Source organism: Vombatus ursinus, unplaced genomic scaffold, assembly GCF_900497805.2.
Source record: "Vombatus ursinus unplaced genomic scaffold, bare-nosed wombat genome assembly UNPS02014768.1, whole genome shotgun sequence".
Taxonomy (NCBI): domain Eukaryota; kingdom Metazoa; phylum Chordata; class Mammalia; order Diprotodontia; family Vombatidae; genus Vombatus; species Vombatus ursinus.
In genome coordinates, this window is record NW_020954546.1 from 25866708 (window position 1) to 25876910 (window position 10203).

The following is a 10203-nucleotide window of genomic DNA, read 5'->3' on the forward strand; positions in this document are numbered from 1 at the left end:
GGCCCGGAACTGTGTTGTTTTTTCCAGAGTCTTCCAGGGTGCTAGGCCCGGAACTGTGCTGTTTTTTCCAGTGTCTTCCAGGGTGCTTCGCTCTCAGAAGGTGTTTCCTAAGTGTTAACTGAATTTTCAATCCAAAGGGTATTGCAGGTGGTACAGTGCAAAGAGGGACTGGGTCCAAATCCTGCCTCCTGTCATTTACTCTTTCTTTGACCTGGGGAAGTCCCTTAGCCTCGCTACGCCTCAGTTTCCTCATGTGTAAAAATGAGGCAGGGGGTGTTTGGCAGCCCTTGTAACACTAAATCTCTGATTATATGACCGTGGGAAGTTACTTATCCTCTCTGGGCCTCAGTTTCCTCGTGTGTAAAAAGAGGGGATTGTCTGCCAAGGTTTCTTCTCATGCCAAATCTCTTCCTGTTCTGTGAATTGTAAAACCCTGTATGTGTGTTCAGTGTCATGGCAAGCGTGAACCCCAAAGCTCCCCAAGAAAGAAGAGCAGGGACCTCTTTGTCGGTCTCTGAGTAGATCTGCCGGGATCCGTGGAGATCTGCCATGGCCCGGCTTAGACGGTGACCTGCTTTGTGGGAGAGCGGTTTGAGCCGGATTTCCCAGCCCAGGTGTCAGACGGGAACCTCTCTGCTTCCTCTGGGAGCCACAGCTGGCTCCAGGGAGTGGTCGGGATGGAGATTCTGAGCAAGGGTGCCTGGCAGCCTCCCTGGGGATGCTTGCGGGCTTTCTCCCAGGCTCGGTATCTTCCCTGCATCTGCTGGGCTGGGGCACGTCCTGAAGCGTTCCCTGGACAGCTCGGGCCTGGTCCTGGACGGTGCCGCAGCCTCCCAGGGCCGTAGCCAGAGCGTCGGCCGGCTCTGTCCAGCGGGGGAGAGCCTTTGGCCTCAGTGTGTCCTGCTGCATTGCCCTGACAAAGTCTTTGGCCTCCTCTGAGCCCGAGAGCTGGGAACAGTAACTCTCCCAAGATTTTCCTTGTGGGATTTTTTCTTAGGTTATTGTGAGAAAAGTAGTTTGTCCACCTGGGTTAGAAATGGGAAGTGGTCAGTCTCACGTCTTAGCGTCTTGGCCGTGGGATCCTCTGGCTCAGCGATTTGGGGAGAGGCATGGGATGAGAGGACCTGGAGCTGAAAGGGGTCTCAGGGGCCACCTAGTTCAACCTCCTCATTTGACCGGTGAGGAAACTGAGGCTGAGAGGGGTTCAGTGACTTGTCCGAGGTCACACAGGCAGTAAGTGGCAAAGTCAGGATTTGAACCCACGTACTCTGCCTTCGAAGCCAGCCTTCTTCCCACTGTACCGCGCTGTCGCACAACACCTCTGGGAGGGAGGGAGCGACTGTTTAGGACTGAAGGTGTCTCAAGGTACGGGGTGTTGAACAATGGTGCAGAAAGTATCAGCTGACAGGCGCTGGCATTAAGATCTGCTCCATTTTCCCAACTTCCTCAGAGAGTCTTTGTAAACCCTTCGGGAGAAGAAAAGGCCAGTGTCCTGAGGAGGTGCTAAGGGTGGCCCTTGGGGTGATGTGTATTCTGAACCTCCCTGTGGAGCCAGGGCCCTTCACAGCGTGGCTTGGCTGCTCATGGCAGCCCTAGAGAAAAGGGCCTGGCCTTGATGGGGACGGTTAGGCTCAGCTTTCCCAGTAGCAGAGGCCACCAGATTCCCCATTCCTGGGGCCCTCCTCTAGGCTGCTTTGGGGCCTTTGGCCCAGGGGCAGAGGAGTGGACAGGATGACCTGAGGCTGGGCTCTGGTGACCTGCCCGCAGTCCAGCATGGAGCCCTGATTGAACCAGCAGATGTTTCTGGGCCTGGGAGTGGGAGGAAATGCTAAGGAATTCAGGAGAGGCAAGACCCCGGCTTTCTCCCCTCGGAGGGGAAACAGATGCCGAGGGCAGCCAGCCGACCTTGAGGCCTGGGAGGCAGAAGATACAGCTCCGAGGGACCCAGCACTAGCCATCCGGGCTCCCTCCCCAACTGTGGGCTCGGCTGGAATCTGGGCAACTTTGCCAGCTGAGGGGAGGGAGAGGAGTCAGTGAGAGGCACAGGGGTTGGAGGAGCAGGGAGGAGTCTTGGCCTTGTGCTGAACTTTGAAACTTGATGACCCAAGTTCAAATCCCACCTCAAACACTTAACTAGCTTCACAGCCCTGAGTCAATCACCTTATCTTTCCGGGACTCAATTTCTTCATCTATAAAAGGGGGGGGTGGTATTTTAGACCCGATGACCTCTTAGTCCCCTTCCAACTCAAAATGTGTGATCATTTGACCTTGCTTTGAGTGGTGGGATCCAAGGCAGGATTCAGAGGGCCCTAGATATATATATGAGGACTGATGTTAAGGCCCACCAGTCACAGAGCTGGAGGGGGAACGGGGACGAGTGTCCATCCAGTCCTGTTTTCAGGTTGAGTTCTGTCTAACACGGAGGAGAAGAGGCATTTCTGGCGTTCTTGAGGTTCCCTAGGGTATTGCCTTGGCCTTTTGGCTTGGGTGGCCCAGTGGAAACATCCCTGGGTTTGAAGTCAAAAGACCTGGGTTCAAATCACTTCATGTCGCTGGCTTTCAGGTTCCTCATCTGTAAAATGAGCTCCTAGGTCCATTCCAGCTACAGTCGCTGCCAGCTCTATGACCCAGTTGAATTATTGTTAAAGAGGAGGAAACTGAGGCCCAGAGAGAGAAAGGTACTTGCTCAAGGCCCAGAGGTTCATAAGATCTGCCTGGATGACTTTGGTCAAGTCACTTCAATTCCCTGGGCCTCAGTTCTGTCTTCTATCAAAGGAGGAGGGTTGGCGTAGGCGGCCTCGGAAGCTGGAATCCTGGCATCCTTTCTGCCCCGAGCTGCGAAGCTCAGGGCCCTGCTGATCCCGGGCTGCTGCTTCTCCCCTTTATGTCGATGGGCACAGCTTGGCATACTGAGGCCACCTAATTCATCTCCTCCATGATCTACCATTTTCCCATATCACAGCTGCCTGGAATTTAAAAACCCTCCCATCCCCAGGGAAATCTAAGATGTGGTATAGGAGCAGGTGGGCACGGAGCCAGGGCAAATGTCTCTGCAGCATCGGCTTGCAAGAGGCCCCTGGGGGGGAGGGCACAGCCAGCTGGTGCCCAAGGTGGCTCCTGCCTGCAGGTGAGCAGGTGGGACTTGGAAGGAAGCGGTGAAGCCACGTGCCCTCAGTCACTCTTTGACGTAGCACCAAGAAGTAGGACCCTAAAAACGGGACTGGAAGGGGCCTCAGAGGCTCCTTTTACAGATGAGGAAACTGAGGCTAAGTGACTTGCCCGAGGTCACACTGGGAGTAAGTGGCAAAGTCAGCAGGATTTGAACACAGGTTCTCTGACTCCTAATCTATTGTTCTTTTTCCAGTGTACTGCACTGCCTCTAACTAGAAAGTGTCCTGGCTCCCTCCTGCCAAATGGAGGAGGGGGTGGGCACCTTGGGCAGGTTTTGGCCATGAGAGTCCCTAGGTGGGGAGAAGGGGGATGCATTGGGACAGGTGACCCTGGCAATCCCATCTACCACCTGGCAGGCCCACGTGGGCTAGTCCCAGAGTGTGGCTCCTCCTTCCCCTTCTCCTCTTCTCCCCTTTCTCCTTCCCCTCCTCCCCTGGCAGACCTGCTCTAATTTCTATGCCAAGAACAAGAGTCTTCCCGTCTGTCCATCGTCCCAGGCTGTCAGGGCCCTGGCTCCTGGGCAGAGCATCCCGACAGCTCCCGATCCCCACAGGGACCCTTCCCGGCAGCCGCCCGGCCCAGCAGGCCACCCGGAGCCTGACTCTGGGGAGTCCCCTAGACAGCTCTGCCCTCCCTTGACCCGGAGCTGAGTTTCAGGCTACTGCTGGGTGTCCCCAGATGGCCGAGGGAGTAGCAAGCCTGACGCGTACCCAAAGTGGGCTTTGTCTCTCTGTTTCTCTTGTGCCCTGCCCATTCACAGCTAAGGACTGACCATATAAGCTGTACAGGCTTATAAGTGAGCCAGCACTACCCCTAACTGAAACCACTTCCTCTTTCCAGAATGCCTTTAGGACGTTTTCTCATGAACATCTATAGCTGGGGATGGGGGTGGAAATAACCGTTCAGAGCCCAAACTAGTTGTTCGGGACTCCCAGGGCAAGTACCCGCAAATCAGCTTCTTTTAAAAATTATTTTCTGTTGGTACTTTTTGTTTTTTTATAACCTAGATTCCTTACCTCCCCCTACACATATCCCCGCCTTCCCTTCTTCCAGACAGCCATCTTATCCAACAAAAAAAAGTGGAAAAAACCCCCAGCAAACTGAAAAAATTTTACAATATAGGCGGTGTTCCCCAGACACCTAGCTAAGCAGCTAGATGATGTAGTGGATAGAATCAGGCCTGAAGTCAGGAAGACCTGAGTTCAAATCTGTCCTCATACTCTTACCAACTGTGTGACTTTAGGCAAGCCACTTAACCACTGTCTGCCTCAGTTTCCTCATTTGTGAAATGGAAGTCATAGCCTCTCAGGGTTATTGTGAGGATCAAATGAGTTAAAAATTGTAAAGCGCTTGGTTTTGTAGTGACTGGCACATAGTAGGTGCTATGTAAATGTTAACTATTATTATTATTATTATTATTAATTTATTTTTTTTTAGGCAACTGGGGTTAAGTGACTTGCCCAGGGTCACACAGCTAGTAAGTGTCAAGTGTTTGGTTTGAGGCCAGATTTGAACTCAGGTCCTCCTGACTTCAGGGCCAGTGCTCTATCCACTGTGACTATTATTAAGGGAGGTGCAACAGCGGAGGGAGGTGTCTTCTCCTATGGCCTTTGGGGCCACGCTTGGTCTTTGAAATTTTGCAGTCTCCATCTTCTCTTGTTTCACGATGGTCACCCACCTACGCTGGGGGTCATCCTTGTGGATCTGGTTTTCCTGGCCCAGCTTACTTGTTTCCACCAGCTACTGAATCTTTCCTTGTTTCTCTGCATTCATCATATTTGTTGTTTTGTTTAACATAGGCAACAGTTTGTCTGGCCATTCCCCAGTCAATGGGCATCTACTTTGTTTGAGTTCTTTGCTACCATAAAAAAAAAAAATGCTGCTACAAATATTATGGTTTATATGAGACCTTTAAAAAAAATCAATGACACCATTGGGGCAAATGCCTGGTAGTGGAATGTCTGGGTCAAAAACTTATTTTCCTAATTCCAAATTGCTTTCCAAAATTGTACTAATTCACAGGTACACCAACAATGCACTAGTGTGCCTCTCTTCCCACAGCCCCTCCAACATTGACCACTCCCACCTTTTGCCATCTTTGCCAATTTTCTGGGTGTGAGGTGAAACCCCAGGGTTGTTTTGATTGGCATCTCCCTTCTTACTAGTGATTTGGAGCATTTTTTTTTAAGATTAAAAATAATTTGCTGATCACTTTTATCTTTACATTACAGTCATGGGAGGTGAAGATCTCTAGATTGAACAATTCCTTGTGACAAAGAAAAAAAACTTGAAACAAAATTGGCTGATACAGTGACCATGTCTCTCCATGTCTACAAGTTATGCCAGAATAGTTTTCCCCCCTCCACCGTGTGACCTTCTTTAAGTAATCTTTTTAATTTGTAATGCTGAAGACATTGTACATATTCTTCTGCTTATTTTATTCTACATCAGTTCAAGGCAATCTTCCCATGTTTCTCTGATTTATTCACATTGATAATTTCTTATTGCACAGTAATGTTCTGTTATACTCACATATCAATATTTTATTCCCCAAGCCATCCCCCCAGTTAGGTGCAGGGTTTAAGGTAGTGTGAGGGTGGAACGTTCTTTCAGGTCAGCTTTTTTTAGGTAGATTCAATTGAGGCCAGGGAGAAAACCTTTAGACTTTCAGACTCAAGCCCTTGTGAGGAGAGAAATCCAGGGTACCAGCCCTGGCCTGCATCAAGGCTGACCCTGTGGAGGGCACAGTTGCCACCAGGGGAAGACAGGAAGTCAGACTGTGCCAGGGAGGAGCCCACCTGGGGTGCTGTCTTGCTCACTTATTTCCATCTTCTGAAGGAATGCAAGCACCATTGGTACCCTCTGTGCTTCAGCGCCCTGGGCCAGAGTTCCAGTGGCCCTCCTTAGTTACAGCTCTGACTCAGAAGCCTATGTTTTCTTAGTCTAATGAGACTGGAGTGGACACTGGTACAGGTATGGGTCATAAGAGTTACACAAAGTTCCTTCTTCTAGGTCCTCGCTCTAGATGAAAGCACGGAGGCTAGAGAGAGCAGGGTTAGAAGGTGACCTGGGCACCAGAGCCTGGCTCCAGCAATGGTGGTGTTTGGGGGCTGGGGTGGGGAGGAGACGTACTGTATCTTCCTATTTTCGTCCTCCCAAGATCTATCCCGGGAGATGAGGCCTGCTGCTGGGGCGTGGAGGATCGGAGGCGAACCCTGAGCCTCCCACAGGGCCAAGGGATGAGTCTGGCCAGCAAGCCTGGCCTCCTGTGTGCTCTCTTCCAGAGCGGTTAAGCCATGCCAGCCTCCCTGCCCTTCCTGGTCATTCCAGGAGGCCAAGGCTGGAGGAGAGAAGGTCACTCTGGGAGGAGCTGAGCCTGACTGGCCTATAGCACCGCCGACCTTTCCTTGCCTTTTCATTGGAGGGTCAGATCTTAACAGAATAACGCCCATTGTCCTCTTCTCCTTTCCCCCCCTCCCCCTACTCTAGAACTTCTGGAGCTCCTCCTCTTAGATCCCAGATTTAGAGCTAGAAGTGGCCTTCTGGTCTAACCCCCACATTTTACAGAATAGGAAACTGAGTCCCAGAAAAGTGAACAGACTTGCTCATGGGCATACAGGAAATGTGTTGGGGTTTTTTTCCTTTGGCTCTAGAAAAGAAGGCAGGTGGGGGTGGGGGTGGGGCTTGGGTAGAGTTCCCTAAGCCTTACCCTTCAGTGTCTTTGTTCCCCCATTCTTCTTGCCTCTATGCTTCCTGATTAAGGCCCTACAGGTGAGAGATAAGCCTTGGGAGCTTTTTTTTTTCTGGGAAGAGATGGGAGTGGTTCCAAGGCTCCCTACCCTAGAAGCCTTTTCCATTCATGAGGTAGAAGGCCCAGGTACCCCCGTACCCAAGTGCTTAGATGCCTAGGTGCCCAGGTACCCAGGTGCCCAAGTGCCTAGATACCCAGGTACCCAAGTGCCTAGATGCCTAGGTGCCCAGGTACCCAGGCGCCCAAGTGCCTAGATGCCCAGGTACCCAGGTACCCAAGTACCTAGATGCCTAGGTGCCCAGGTATCCAAGTGCCCAAGTGCCTAGATGCCTAGGTGTCCAAGTGCCTAGATGCCTAGGTGCCCAGGTATCCAAGTGCCCAAGTGCCTAGATGCCTAGGTGTCCAAGTGCCTAGATGCCCAGGTGCCCAGGTACCCAAGTGTCTAGATGCCTAGGTGTCCAGGTACTTACGAGCCCAGGTAGGATTCCACAGGAGCCTCAGTGAACATTGGTGCTGTAGCAGGATTTCTGGATGGGGGAGGGTCAATAGTCTCCAGCTCCCCAGTGTAGGAGGTTTGGGGTGCTTGGCAGTTGAGGGGATGGGGGGAGGTTCCTAATGGCCCCCCGATCTAATGGGTTAGGTGCTGCAGTCTCAGCGCTTTGGAATGCTTCTGTTCCTAATTTAACTCCAAACGAACCTCTGATTTTTTTTTTTAAACAGGAAATTTTAGACATATCTTGTGCCAAAGCTCCAGGCACCTCTGGCATTGGAGAGGTCTAGTGTGCAAGCCTGGGAATCAAGGGCTCAGGGCCCAGCTTGTGATGGTGAGGTGGGAGAGTTTGGTAAGTGGGTGGGAGGATCAAAGGCTCCCGGATTTTAGAGATCACCCAGTCTAGTCTCCTTCATTTGTAATTTAAATGAGGAGACTGAGGACCAAAAAAGTTAAGTGACTTGTCCAGGGTCACATAGCTAGTAAATGGATGAGGCAGGATTTGAATCTAGGTCTTCCTGACTGCCATTAGTTGAGTCAGACTTGGGGATATATATCAAAGGCATGAAGTTAGTCATAAGTGACCATCAGGAGCATTGACAAGTGTTTATCTCTCAGTGGTGAGGGTGGAGGGGTGTCTGACGGGCGTCCTTGCCTCTGCTGTACCCGGCTTTATCGTCTCTACTCCCTGGGGACCCCACTCAACCCTTTCAGAGCAGCTGACTGTGGCTGTACTAAGAACCCCTGGCAGCCCAAGCTGTGGGTGGTGGGCACAGTGCCCAGCAACACCGGCCTTGGCTGGGCGGGGGTGAGCCTGGAACACTGGTTCCTGTTGGCCGGCCCTGTTGGGAGCCCCAGTGTGGGGGTTGGGCCTGGTCTGACCTCTGTCCCTGCTCCCCGGTAGTGTACCCACAGTGGTTTGCTCTCAACGTCCCCTGGGCAGCCCTGCCCTTCGCTCCCTCCTAATCTCCTTTATTTACATTGAAATGGTTCTGGAAAATACCAGATATGCAAAGGCCTGGGCTTGGGGGGGTGGGAAGGCAAGTATTTTAAAAATGCTGCAAATCGCTGCAGTGTTTCCCAGAAACCACAAGCATGCGTTCTGCCTGCCAACAGGGCTCGGGCTACCCCTCTGCACTGAGTTGCTGCCTCCCCCCACCCCCCAAAAAAGAAAAAAAACCAACCAGAAACCTACCTTTAGGCCAGGATAACTTTGACATAGGAAAGGGGAACATCTAGGGAAGGAGTGACCTGGTTGGGCTTGGATCTGGTAGGGGGTTTGGGCAGGAGCGCGTTTGAGGGATGCTCTAGAGTGTGAGTGTGAGTGAGTGAGTGAGTGAGTGTGTGTGTGTGTGTGTGTGTGTGTGTGTGTGTGCGTGCGCTCGTGTGTGAGTGGAAGGGTGTGTGCTCGTGTGTGAGTGGAGGGGTGTGTGTGGTGGGGGGCTGACATCAGGCTCCAGCCCGTGGGCAGGGCCATTGCTTCCTACCCCGACCTAGCGTGGCACAGAGGAGGAGGTGAGGTTTGCCCACACTCGCCCCTCTCCTGGACTCCTTGTGGTTGGGGCTGGTGGGTGTTGTGCTTGGAGAAGGCTGTGTTGTTCTATTTAAATAAAGGGGATGGTGTGAGGCAGCCAGGATTCCTGGTTTTCTTTGGTTTGGGGCCCCGTTTTGGTTGGGGAATGTTTTCTTCAGTGCTTGGGGAGGAAGCAGAGACCTCAGTAGCTGCCTGGACCTAGTTCCACATGGCCCCTCCCCCTGCCCCCATCTGCCCCCTCTGCAGGCTTCCCCCTCCCCTAAGAACCCGGGATTGCCCCTAACCCCGGGATTCTTAGCCCAGGGTCTGTGAACTTCTTTTGAAAACTGTTTTGATAACTGTATTTCGGTGTAATTGGTTTCCTTCTAAGCTGATGTATTTTATCTTATGCATCTAAAAACCTGCTTCTGAGAAGGGGTCCCCAGGCTGTGCCGAGGGGTCCAGGACCCAAACCAGATTAGGAACCTCCCTCTTCTTAGGCCACCCATTTTGGGCAGGGAGAGCCCCATCCTAGGCTCTGCTTCCTTAGGGATAAAAGGTGCCCTGGAAAAAGGAGAAGACCTGGCTCCGTGGCCCGATTCCCATTTTTACCAGCAAGTCCCTGGAAATTGGGGACCTCTCGAGTTCTCATGGATTTTTAGGAGTCCTAGCTCGAAGTACTTGGTGGATCCATCCTTCTCCTTTTATGGGGAGGGAAAGTGAGTCAGCCCATGGAGGTGGAAAGACTGGTCATACAGGGAGTAACAGCTAGACCTGGGGTTAGAACCCAAGTCTTTTAACTGCAGGCTTAGCTTGAATGCTACCTTCTCCATGAAGCCTTCCCTGACTGCCCCAGCTACCAGGCCCAGCCCTTCCCCCACCTCCCCTCTCAGCAAATTACCCGGGATCTATTTTGAATCTGCTTAGATGTGTACCTGTTGTTTACCCCATTGGATGTCCCAATCCCAAATGAAATGGCGAGGCCTAGATTATTATTAATTTTAAATGTAAGCCCCTTGAGGGCTCAGACTGTTTTATTATTATTTTTTATTTGCAGTGCCTAGAACTGTACTTGACACATAATAGGTGCATGATAAATGCTTCTTGATTGGTGCACTGATTGACCCAAGCTTCATAGCACCCACATAGTAGGTACGCAATAAATGCTTCTTGATTGGTACACCTGTTGGCCCAAGCGTCATAGCACCCACATAGTAGGTGCATTATAAACGCTTGTTGATTGGTGCACTGATTGATCTAAGCTTCACCCACATAGTA

The 10203-nt window shown here is 51.7% G+C and overlaps 1 protein-coding gene across 8 annotated transcripts in view; it reads left to right on the forward strand.

Annotated features, from left to right (window-relative positions):
* Nucleotides 1-10203, forward strand: part of MYO18A (myosin XVIIIA) — a 158616-nt gene that overhangs the window by 12115 nt on the left and 136298 nt on the right. The gene's annotated exons all lie outside the window — the stretch shown is intronic.